Source organism: Dicentrarchus labrax, unplaced genomic scaffold, assembly GCF_905237075.1.
Source record: "Dicentrarchus labrax unplaced genomic scaffold, dlabrax2021, whole genome shotgun sequence".
NCBI classification, from domain to species: domain Eukaryota; kingdom Metazoa; phylum Chordata; class Actinopteri; family Moronidae; genus Dicentrarchus; species Dicentrarchus labrax.
Window position 1 is genome coordinate 9989079 of NW_026136721.1, and position 13725 is coordinate 10002803.

Here is a 13725-nt window from a genome sequence, read left to right on the forward strand (position 1 = left end):
TTTGAGATTACACTGTAAAAAACATTACGTCACGGGAAAACAAAGTTTTGTTATCTCGAGATCTCAAGAAAATTAACTTGTTATCACGGGAAAACGGAGAAAATAAAATGTATGAATACATGGCCCTTTAGGGCTTCCGTAATAATTAGGGGTATCTATTAAAATGGAACATAATATTCATAGGTATTTTTTCATTAGTGTATAATCACCTAAAAATAAGACTTGTGTTTTCATTATCTTAGAATGAGCTTTTATCAACAAAGGGAGCGGGTCGTCTTCTAAGCAGCCCGCCATGTTGTCCGCTGGCAGCCAACTGTCTGGCAGCTGTTTGGTGCTGGAAGGTGGCGTAAAATTGTTCTTTTAGTCTGTTTCGCTTAGAACAGCCACCTGCTGTTGCTAGAAACTGGACTGATAAGAGACAGAGCCACTGAAAATGATAAATCTAAAACACTCCGTAGAGCTGAGGGGAACTGAGTTGCTGATAATTCTCTATGGATTTATCAGTACAAGTGACACCTTTCACATTAGTTGTAGTAATTTGATCCATTGTTCATACAAATTATATGATTGGTGCAGCTTTAAGGTGTAAAGAAGTTAGATAGACTTAAGATTCAGCCAACAACAGATTGACTGTTTTGATCTGTTGTTAGTTAGGTTTGAATCTCAGTTATGTTTGTGGGTATTTTGTTTGTTTTTTTAACTTGTAAAGTAGTTTCGAGTCTGAAACTTCAGGTGCCACACTGCCTCAAGATTACAGCTGTTGGTATATTCTTGGCAGGCAGATTCCAATCAGGATCAGTGCGAGAGAGGGCCCTCTGACAGACACATAATGAGTCTCCATCAAGCAGCTTTTTTAAAATTTGAAAGAAGGAACTTTTAATCTAAATGCAGTTCAAGCTCGGAACTATGCTAATAAGTCAACAATGTAAAAACTGGCAACAACAACCGAATTTAATATGTTCAACTCATCATCTTATAGTTGCAAGGTTTTAAGTCATGATTAGAAGTTTTGAAATGATACTGACTGTAGGAACTATTTGACCTGAACTGAATTTGACACATAAATCGAATTCGAATCAACTTCAAATGATGAGCTGGTTTAATTAATTTGGTTGAATTGTTACAGAATAAAATCAAATGGTCAAAGCTACTCTTTACTATCAGTCAGTTTTCTCCACAAATAACAGAAACTCATGCCTGGAAGTGAACTTATGTTCCAAATGGTTAGAAGTCGATGCATGGATCAGGAATATGTATCCAACAACTGATCCGCCCTGACTCTGGCGTAAGCTATGGCACTCGCATTCAAAGGTTCTTCCTGATGCTGGAGAATAATGAGGTCCCTTATGACACCAGTGTGACTAAGTGTGTCTTTATAGAACAGCACAGGCCCTGAGTGTGCCCGGCACTAAAGGAACAAAGAGGAGGAAGGATGGAACCAGGACAACTTGTCCTAAAGTCTTAATAATCAGGAACTTCTTGAATACAAGCCATGATGTGCACAATCTGCATTGGTATGTGCCAGCACTTTGCTGTTTGTCAGGAACACAGGTCTATCATTGTTTTGCCAATACAACACAATCCAAGAGTGTTCTGCCTTTACTTTTGCATTTCATTTGAACCACAGAATAAATATTTTGTTTATGATTTGCTGCAAAAGGGATATGGAGAATCCCCTGACACAAACAGAGATGATTAACTAAAAATTGAATCTGGCAGAAACAGACAGACGGGCCAAAGTAAACAGAGCACAGACCAAGCTGGTGGTTGCATCAGGGAGAGCGTGTTTCCACCCAACCTCTGTGTGGGGAGATGTAAAATCCCTCAGGCGTGGGAGACAGGAAAAGGGAGAGATGAGAAAGTAAAGATAAGGAGGAGAGGAGCATTTGGTCACACCAGTATCTATAGTAATCGTCCCCCACAACCAGCCTCAGAAAAAGCCATGTTTGAGCTCTCAAATGATCAAAAGCAGACTATAACATTCTGATCACCCACTGCGACTAGAAGACGTGATTCTGTGAGTACTTATAATCACAGTATATGAACTTGAACCCTTAATGGTTTCCCTCAGGCGTGTTTTTTCTGATACAAAAGTAAGAATCCACCACAACAAGTGAATATCTTTACTGCTTAGCAGAACGTGTGATATTGCTGCAAGATGCAAATGATGTATAAAATGGGTATCAATCTAAGCTACACAGCCAGCAGCTAAACTTCATCCCTGTGACGAACTCAAGAGGGGTATCAGAAAGGGATGCAGATGTTTTACTCCACAGACCTCAGTGCAGCAATCTGACTAAATCTTTATTCTACACAGCAAAGCAGAATTTTAAAAAGTGCATTACACAAGCTGAAACCAGATCATACGTCACTCTGAGGCTGAATAGTTTGAATGAGTCGTAGGGTCAGTGGAGAGAGCTTTTATCCAGGCTTGTGTATTATCTTTTCAAATCTGCCATCGCTCTGGTCTCACCTAAAGCTCACTGCTCTTTGAAAAATATCTGCTGAATGCAGTTCATCCGGATGAAGCATTCAGCCTAGTATTTGCTAATTAGAGGTGCATTTACACCATCATCATTCAAATGAAAAACACATCACATCAGGGGTAATGTGAAAGCTAAAACCTCAAAGTAGGACACTAATTCAGCTCAGCCATGACACAAGCTCAGAAAATACTTCTTAAAAGCATGAGTCAGCCAGAGGTGATGGGGGTAGCTTGCTTTTGATTTAAGACATAAGTATTTCTTTAGACTCAAGAACCAGCTAGACATATGAGATGAGATGTAAGATTTGTTTTAGTGATCAGTTTTTCCAAACAGAAAATTTTAAAGATCACCAATTAGGGCCCTATTTCAATCGCACAAGGGCTTACGGACTGTGTGAGTGTCTGTAATCTGATGTATCCTGCATAGACAACAGAATACTGAGGTAACGGACCTGTCTGATGTGAGTAGAGGTGTGTGGGGTTTACTTGTAGCAGCCTCATGTCATTTGCATGTGATCTAATGAAGGTAAATGTGGCAGTTGTGTGTAATGGCACTGTGCCTCGGTGCTGCATTCTTCTAATCAGAAGCTGCAGATTTATGAACATATGTGTCCTGCTGCCTTCAGATGGCTGCAGAGATTTAATGAACTGAAGGAGAAGCTTTTCATACAGTATGAAGCAGCTGTGGACAGAAATGTGTTATTTATTAAAAGATCAATGCTAACTGATTTACAGACATTCCTACTTAAATGCATCTATCAGTTAGGTAGTGTTTAATCAAAAGGGGTTTTTTGCATTTTAAGAATATTTCTATCATCTGCTCTGACTATTTTGTTTCCTCATGTTGTCAAAATCATCAGGTTGGCCAGAAGACCAGCAATTGGTTCTGAGACGTCTGCTCTCAGCAAAAAGCCTAAGATCATATTTCCACCAAAATGCCAACAACTCGCTCTGTGCTGCCTCATTTTAATGAACCTCCCACCTGTTTGTGCCACGAATGCCTCCAGTACTGAGCACGAAAATACCACACATATGGGCAGAGCAAATTTCAAGGTCAGGGAAATACCAGCGGTCAGAGTGCTGCCATAACAATAGGTCTGTAACTAATGTCAGCATGTGGGTAGTTGGGCTTTATGGGTCCATCATACAAAAGAGTTACGTAGCTTTGGGTCTGATTGAGAATACGTATAAAATTGTTTGAAATACTTTGATTACTGACTGCCGTGATACACATTCCTGGAGGAAACCACAGCACCCCAGACGCAGGGCTAGCATGTGCTGAGCTGGGTATTGGGTCAATATTAAGCAGACTGTAGCAGACACTTGCTGAGGAGTTGGCTCAGCCTGCTTTGATTTCCACAGAGATTCATCCCTGCTGCCTGATTCTTCCCTAAAGGGCTAAATTGTGGAATTACCCTTAAATTTGCCTGGTAGTTAGGGCACAGTTTCCTCCTAAGTGATGTTTCTATTCTTTACAAATGGCCACATTTGGCTCTTTAACTGTTTTAACTTTTAACTGTGTCTGAAATCACTCTCTTGTTCATGCTTTAACTACACCCTATATAATAGACACTAGTTTACTCTAGTGAGCAGTAAACTGCGATTTCAGACACTTATGAATCATCATTATTTTCCAGCATCATAATGACATCAAAGTGTTAATTTGCATTCTGGTACATGTCACACTAATTTCCATTGAATGGATTTTTGATGGTACAATTTAGCGCATACACTTTACACATTTGGAAACTTGAACAGTAAATATGGAACATTATGGAGCAAATAGAAAGTGATTTCAGACAAAGACAATGAGGTCTATGAAGTTATACTTTGTTACAGGAGTGCTCAATGCTAACATCAGCATGCTAACATGCTCACAGTAACAACGTTAAAATTATGATGTTTAGCAGTGTACGAACGTTTTTAGCAAGTGCATATGATAACATTTGCTAATAAGCACTTTTAGCACAACACCACATGCAGCTGAGGCTGACGTGAATGTCATTAGTGCAGCAATGTATCTGGTCATATACCAAAGTACTGGACAAATTAAAATTTTGCCTGGATGATGGCACGAGATACAAATTTAAGGGATCAAACAAAGTTACTGCTATTCATCCTGAGGGGAACATGACGATGATGTCTCTCAAATTTCATGGAAATCGATCTGATATAAGTTGATATTTGTTGACTTAAGATATTTCAGTCTGGATCAAAGTAGTGAACCAACCAACATTGCCATTACTAGAGCCAATTCTGCTATTGTGGCTGAAAAATCTTAGCACAAAATCGAAATTTTAACAGACAATGTCTTGAGCAAAAGACAGAAAGAATCTCGACTGTTTTAAAAGTTAACTCTTTTGTTGTGACAAATAGTCAAAGTGGCTAGAACAGCAACAGCTATGGCTGGCGGACTTAATGCTCCTGGAAGTAGAGAACACACACAAGTACAAGAGGGCTGGAGGGCAAAGATGAAAAGGAAATTGAGAGATTATTACGAACAGAGAGCAAGGTGGCCAAAGTTTAATTGGATCGGTGAAAAAGAGAGAGCGGTGTGTGGTCACTGGGAGGAGAGGGTAGGAGTGGGCATGTACATATTAAAGTTTAAGGAGGGAAATGAAGTGGTTGGTGTGTGAGGAAACTACTATACTGCTCCCGGGGTGGGTGGTGGAGGAGGAACAGGAGGAGCACAGTGTCTCTTCTAGTCCCCGCAGAGCCAGCTGTCTTCTACAGCTCATTACTCCTTCAATCAGCCTTCCTATCCCAAGTCACCATCTCTATCAGTCATGTGCTGGAGGGACAGCTGGGTGATCTCAAATCTAATCTGCTCTGTCACTGACCTACAATATACAGGTGATATATCACACTTACTATGTTCCATGAAATCTTCTACATTGTAAATGACAAATACAGTTTATTTGCTGCTTTGTCTTTAGTCTTTAGGAGGAGTTCTGAGTCTTAGGATTCCTTCGTTTTTCACATCTGTTGACCAATTAACATAATAATTCACAGTAGCTACATCACGGCAGTCAGCGATATTATCATATATTGTATAATGAGCTGAATGTATTGGTGAGGTGACCTTGGGATCATGTGGTTTCAACTACAAACTGGTGTCTTAAAATACACACTGAAATCCTAATGAGGAATAGTTTGAGCATAAGTAAAAAAAAATAAAAATAAAATTCTGTGAAAAATAAAGGCACAAGGTATCACTCACTATAATAGGTATTTTCCATTAGCACTTTTTGGCACCATTTAGCATTGATTTGTGTTTCCATTGATTTGCATTTACATGCTCAGCTGTACTGAGCCCTGCCCAAGATGGACCATCTCCAGAGTTGGGTCAAAGAGTGCCCAACCGCCTCCAATCAGTTTGTGGTGAAGTCGGATTTGCTGCGATGTACTTGGATGTATAAAGAGCGGCAGGTCTGTCTGAAAGAGGGCGGGGCTGAGCTCCACACATAGTCTCACACAGAGCAGAAACAGAGAAGTCACACTGGACAGGACGAAGGATATGCTTCGGCTACATTCACACAAAATCTGGAAGTGGTGCCGTGTTTATTTGTGCTTCAAAATGTAACGCTTTATTTCACTGCTGCTTTCTCTGCCTTTGAAGATACACTTTCAATCGGGCAGCCCTGTTGTAATGGAGATGCAAATCCCTGCCGAACGGGGCTGACGTGCCGTGCCAAACCAAGTCAAGTCAAGTCAAACCAGCACATGTCTATTGAAAAGGGCTATAAGATGCCTCTGAAAAGTTTGCAGCTTGCTCCTTTTCAGAGAAAAAAAAAAGCTGTAATAAACTTTTTTCAGTATGGAAGAACTTTCCTCTTTTCCTTCTCCTTCTCTCCCCTTTCTTTACCCAGGACTTTGTGTCAGTTGGCTCCTGTCGATGTTTCTAAACCGGGTCCTCCAGGAGCCAGCCTTTGTTCCATTTGCTACAATACTTTTTCATTCTCTCTTAGCATCTTGTATCTTCATGAATCATATCTTGAGCCTTCACTCCTGTGTTGTCTGTTCTCTTTGCAGGTATTTGTGCTGATGTTACTGTGTTCGTTTGACAACTTATCTGATCCACATTCTTCATATATTTGGATTTATTTACCTAATACTGTCACTCTGTTTCTCCATATAGCAATTTAACAGTTGTTGTTTTTGTCCACTCTATATACAAATTGCATGTCCATCCATCTTGGAAGATGGATCCCTCCTCTGTTGCTCTTCGTGAGGTTTCTCCCTTTTCCAAATTGATTGTCTTAGGATTGTGGTTGTCATATGTTGAACAGATTGCGAAGCTCTTTGAGGCAAATTTGTGATTTGTGATGTTGGGATATATGAATAAAATTGACTTGAAATAACTTGAATAGAATGCAGAGCAGTTACAATGGTGACACACAGTCACGTCAAAAATAACTGTTTTTCTTGAACAAAGCAAAAAATACAACTTCAGTGTTGCTTAATTGTCTCCTCATAGCTCTAAGGCTCTAGCAGAAGTAGAGTATTTAGTGATTAATTGGCATATTGAAGACTGGAACACCTGAACAGTGTTGAAGAGTGCATTATCCTTCAGGGCTAGTTTGACAGTATGGATGTTTAAGCTTTATTATTTCCAGTGATTGTGGGTCACCCCTGGAATCCAATGTAATTGTTGTCCTCTGAGACAACAGCCTGATAATGAGAGTTCCAGTTAGGTTTTACTTTAGTTGTTTAGCCTGGCATCATGGTAATGTTGATCAAGCTCTCGTTGGGCACAGGATTTGGCAGGGTCTTTCCTATGTTCCCCAGTCCTGGGGTTAAGGAAATTAGAAACTTGGGAACATAGATACATTCATTTTGATCTGTTTTGCCCTGAACAAATGGTAACAAAGGGTGTATTCATCCTGGCAGACACAGAAGCTGTGGTTGTTAATAACAATTAACATTTTTCACAATGATCCAAGAAATATGCCAATTTAAAATTTCTGTAAATGGAATTATAACAACATTTCTGTCACTACTTTCTGTACAGGTTCATATCTAGATGATGATGTCGGCATTCTTAATCTTACCAACAAAGCTCTTATAAGTCAACTGTTTCTGCAAACTGAGTATTTGATGTGTGCACAGAGATTCAGTCCTGAAACTACGGTACAGCGAAGGACCAAGCTGCAAAATTTTCGGAGCCACATTTCAAGCCTACAGTCAGTGAGTATTTGACACTAAAGACTGTCAGTACAGTGTTCCTATCATATTCTTACAGCTAATGAGCACAATACAGTGTCTTCACTTTGATACCTACATGGTCTGTATTAGTAAAATCCATTTTGTAGAAGAATATATGTATAAAGACAATGAGAACAAAAGAATATTTGCATTTCAACTGCTTCTTACCAAATTTCTCACTGTTACATAAGCTCATGACAAGCTGCTCATTAAATGGCTGCTCTTTTCAAAGCAACATTTCAAATGATAATACATTATGATTAATGCTCTTTTTGATCATTAATAAGACAAACGTGAAGATGGGGAGGGGCATGACTGATCAGCATTCAAACATGCTTCATTACTGCCATCACTTTAAATTAACATCAAAGTGTAGTGCTAGCGGTATATCTGACACATTATGCTAATTAAAAGACATTTCCTGAACATACAGGGGGGCTGACCATGCCTACAGCACAATTCAATTTAAAGCAAAAATCTACCCTAAAGAATTCCCATATGTTATTTCCTATAACATAATGCAGCTCCATTTTAATTTGTGAATTTTTACTTCCAGCTGAACAGCATAGAGACAGTCTGTAGTGATGATGTCACCTAGAGACAAATCCTGGAGCAGCTCCGGCAGTGAATAATGGACCAACTGTTGAGACTCTATGACAGCAGCCATGGTGATTTTATTGCGATAGGAAGCTGTAAGCCTGACATTCAAATGAAACTCATTTGGATATATAGTAATCAGCAGATGTCACCTAATGACACCATTAGGTATATTTAGGTAGACTATTGTGTATGTCTGTGGAGACTCATTTAAGTGTCTAAATTAACTTGAGTATGTTCAGGTTTTTAATGAAGTATACATTCAGGGGTTCTGTTTAATTTATACACAGTTGAGTGACAAATTCAAGGAAAAATCTGACTAAATATAATAAAGATGTTCCATACAGGGCATGAGTGGTCCCTTGATTGTTTGATGAGTATGAAAATGCTGTGAATCATATGTTAGGGCCTTCACATTTTCCGGACCTCCACTCAGTATACCTCCACACACCTATAGAAGATTTTTTTTTAAAGGGCAAGTTTGACAGCACTATCCAAACACCATCATCAAAAAACTAAATGAGGGTTTCCTTGGAAATAGGGTTTTTTCTCCCTTCAGAGAGAGCAGAAAATCTAGGCCAAAGAGCACTGAAGCTGTTCAGGAGGACTGTGGTGACCCGAACTATTGGTTTTTCCATCTGTGCGTCACCCATCGGTCTCTTTTGAACTCCGTACAAAAAGATGCACCACCAGTCACCTTTGTTCTGTTTGTGTTCATTCTGTGAAGCATCATGGATAATTCACTACTTCAGATTCTTTGATCAAGGTCTTTCAAAGGCTTACACATGAAAAGTGGGAAAAGATTTTTCCCACTTTTCATGTGTAAACCTTGCAAACGCAAAAAGGCACTACAAAAACCTCTGTATAAAAAATAAGATATTTTAATTTGACTCAGTATATTTTTTTAGCTCAAGACACTACTGTTTGTGATCCTTCAGCATCAAATTAAATAGCAATAAAGTTTAATAAAGTTTAAATATCCCTATGGCAATTCTGACCCAACTATCCAAAGTTCCAGACAAAGTGTAAAACTTAGTCGCGAAAAGTTGTCTTTCCAAATCTGCAAAAACGATTGCAGTTGCTTTTTTGTGGGACTTATTGGATTTAACAATGATCTTATTAGGGTAGGTGAACAATTTAAATACATTTTGCACTTTCTCATTAGGTGTAAAAGCTGCTTTAGCAACAGGCGCCCTGCAGCATGAAGCACACTGCTGATCCGACCATAGAAAATACTTTAACTCACTCAAAAGATACGGTGAGACGTCAGAGAGAACCCTGTAGAACAAACCAAAGCCGAGCTATCAGATTTCACTATCAGTATGTATGGTTGATGGGGTTTTCTGCTGCTCTCTTCAGATCCACAGAGGTCTGCAGAAAGTAGTCAGCTAAGGCATATGCAGTGTTAAGTAACACTTTCTCTGCAATTCACCCGACATCAAGAGACAAAGGGGGGAAGATGAATGTGTCAACATTTTTACAAGTCATTTAGATTTCAGTTAATAAAATCAAGGCTCCAGAGCAAAAAACAGTGTGGTGTGCGAGTGTGTTAAGGCAACAAACACCAGTTCTTGTGAGTGTTTACCATTCCTTGTTCCACCAATAAGAGCAGGAAACGGGCAAACAGAGATGCAGCTACATTGGTTCTCAATGAACATAATGAGGCTGTGGTGTGTGTGTGTTAGGGAATAGCACACGGAATGAAAAGAACACAAGATTTGGTCATGTGAGCCCATTAAAATCTCATCTGTGTTCCTGCTCCTGAAGGTTCACATACCGTTTACAGCACATGCATGAAGATAATTAGATGCTGCTTGATGCTGCATTACCATTGTATCTGCCAGAGCTGAGCAGCCAGGTTGAAAGGCTTACTGTACATGTACACCTCACCATCAGCATTAACACATTGTACTGTATATACTGCCTGTGTGTAAATGCATGCATGATTATTCACATACATGCTGGAAAGCACAGCACCCCAGGGTAGGGTTAGCATGTGTAGAGCCAGCGCTATTGGTGTAATATTGAAAAGACAGAAGCAGACACTTGCTGTGGGGCTGGTTCAAACTGCTTTGCATTCCGCAGAGATTCACTGCTGCTGCCTGGTTCTTCCTTAAAGAGCTGAATTACAGAGGCGCTGAATATCAGCCTGGCAATGAGGGTATAGGTTCCTGCTAGAAAATCTTTACAGTCTTCAAGAGTGGCCAAACATGGCTCTGTAAAAAGAGTCTACAGCCATATTTGCTCTATGAGGCTGTGCTGTATACGGTGTGCTTTGATCTTAATGCAAATGTGCTCACGCATGTAATCAGTGTTACAATGTTAAAACACTAATGTTTAGCAGGTCACATTACCATGGCTGCTATCTTCATTTAGTGTGTTTTACCATGTGTTGATTGCAACGAACCACAAAGTACAGCTATGGCTAAAGGGAATGTCATTAGCTTTGCATTAAGAAAAGTATTGCAGAAAGTGACATTTTGACCTGATGATGGCGCTGGATGAAATATCGAAGGATCACCACAGTTATCCTGAGGGGAAGCTGAATGTCTGTACCAAATTTCATCTTAAGCCATTCATTACCATTAAACTTAACTCTAAACCAAAAAAATTCACAGCAGTCCTAGTAATGAAAGATGGAAGTCAATAGAGATCATCATAGTCATTACACTGTCCGGGAACCATGAACGTCCATACAAATAGGGCTGCCATTTTTCATTTGAAATTCAAACTACTGTTATAGTATACAGTACAATGTTCAATTCAATCTGTCTTTACTGGTTTGAAATCAAACTTCACAGTGTATAAGCCCAAAACAGGCAATGCCTTGTGCTCCGGCAGACAGCGCTAGTAAAATACAGCATTCTGATCCTATGCATGTCCCGTTTTCCTTATTAGTAAACAAGCCAGCAATTTTTTTTCTTCATTGACACAAATGACAGCTACCTTGTGCCAAACAAAAACCTTTTGAGAGACAGTGTAGACGTATTTTGGATTTGACATCCATCATCAACACAAGTGAGGCCATTTGCTGCCTATTAAAAGGCAACTGTCAGCAGCAACATTACACCAAATCTGAAGTCACATGTTAGTTTCAAGGAAATCAAGGAACCATGTCAGTTCCACAATGCAGTACAGATATAGGCCACACAGGTTGTATTAGATGAAATAAAGGAACAAACTGCATATTATTTCCTATTCATTGGAACTTGACTTTTTGTGACAGCACAACCTTAGTAGCACATTTTGTGCTAATCCATCTAGTGTGGAGATATTTTTCTGGCTAATTGAGAACTTTGACCTGCTGGTGCTGCTGATTGACAAGTTAAGGGATTACTGAAGTCTTCATGATTCATCTTTTGAGGATCTTGAACACTGTATCAAACTCAATGACGATCCATAAAACAGTGTGATTTCATTCTGGGCCAAAGTGGTCGACCAACTGACAGACCCACTGCCCCACCAGACTGACACTGTCGACCCTAGAGCCCTGCTTCTAGCATTGCTCCAAAACTGATACGCATCCTGAGCTTTTATTCCTTCACCCGTTGTTTCTTTTACTTCTTTACCCTGCAAACCACTGGTATGATCCCGTTCTCTCCCTATTTTCAGATGCTCACCTCCTCCATCCCTCCCTATCCATCGCGGCAGTGGGGGAAATCCCTTGAAGATGGCGCTCCATCAGTAATGATTTTCTGCTCAGCTGAGCAATGAAAGGTACACATGCACTCCCTTTGGCTTGCTCTCCCCAACTCATTCTCTCTCTCTGTAAACTCCATCATCCATCCCTCAATGCATCTCATTAAAGTTTTAAAGCCAAGGTAAGCCGGCACATCAGTGAATCCCTCCATCCGCCCACTCTAACCCTGACAAACTCCACCCCATCCCTTCCTCATTTGCTCGCTGTTTCTCACTCTGGGGCTGTATGAAATTAAGGACAAGACAGCTCGGCATGTCTTTATTTAGAAAATAATAAGCGAACAGGAGAGAGAGAGTAACAAACTATGGGAAGATCAGGAGGGGGAAAGAATTGGTGAGAGGTAGCTGCAACGTCTCTGGAGGCTCATGAAGAGCTCCAGGTCTCAGCGAAACTGGAGGGCAGGTTGATGTAGGCGCAGGCCGCAGCTGGTATGTTTAATCTGGTGTGGAGGTTTCTCGAGCACTGGGACTATTCTCAATCAAATTGTTATTCTTTACCAAACCTAGCAGGAGGACTCTGAGCGGCAGCTGTTTACTATGCTGGAATTAGTAATGTCCCCCCCCAGAGGCCCACAGAGCTGCCTCCACCAAGGCTGTGAGTTTAAAGCGAGTTTATGTAACTTTTTCTGAACAGTGGCCACAATTGACAAATATGATGGTCATTTCTATAATATAGTGTACTGAAACAGCGACGCAAGTAGGGAAGACACATACAGTTACACGATAATGTCAGTTTTACAATATCTGTCTATTTAAAGTTTGCAAATATTAGCCACCACAAGCTACAAGAAAGCTTGTATCAGTAAACCCCATAAAGAAAGGTGTTTGATTGCTCAGGAATAATAATGTTATACAGAGTTCGGTCTAGACCTGCTCTATTTGAAAAGTGTCCTGAGATAATTTCTGTTATGAATTGGCGCTATACAAATAAAATTTAATTGAATTGAATGAATTCAACTTCTTTAAGGAAGAATATTATTTTCTCATTCAAAAGTTACGTATTATAGTTTCTTGAATTTACTGTAAAACCCACATTAAGTTTTATGAGGGAATAGCAAAAACAAACGATTGGATTTGTGGAAATTAATAGAAATTAATAGAAATACAACATTAATGTAGACATATTGTTTATCCTATCTGATGCATCAGTTTTTGTTTTTTTTCCTATTTTTGTTCTTTCCATGTGTAAATAAAGGCTGAATACGTTTAAATATTCTCTTTTAAAGCTTCTGTGTTCATGTAACATTTATGCTCAAGCTTATCAAACTCAACTGAACCATGGGAGGAAGTTTCATATATAATGCATATTTACAGTAATACGTGACTAAATTTCAGATGATTCATTACTGACCAGCAAATTAAATTCATTCATACAAACCACTAAAGGTTGACTTTACTGGGCCATTAACAGGAAAGATCAGTCACAACTTCCCCCTGTGAGCCACAATATCCATTTTTGGGAGGCAGAGGGTATTAAGGAATAGTCCAGTCAATATTATCCAGCAGGCTTTTAGAAACTTGTTCTCCGAATGGAATGTTGGTAAGGGATATCAATATTAATGGCATAATACTGAGACCTCATTATGCTGAAGGTCATGGTGGGATGTGGATTTAGAGTGGAGGAAGACAAACGAAACTCTTCAACATTTCTGGCAGAGAAAAAACATTCGGCTAGCTGTAGGACACCTCCTGAAGGCAACCTGTCATTCTCACTTACATGCGTTAAAAAAAAAGTTACC

The 13725-nt window shown here is 39.7% G+C and overlaps 1 protein-coding gene across 4 annotated transcripts in view; it reads right to left on the bottom strand.

Moving 5' to 3' along the window:
- The window catches only part of rptor (regulatory associated protein of MTOR, complex 1), a 187389-nt gene that overhangs the window by 88490 nt on the left and 85174 nt on the right, over positions 1–13725 (bottom strand). The window lies entirely within an intron of this gene.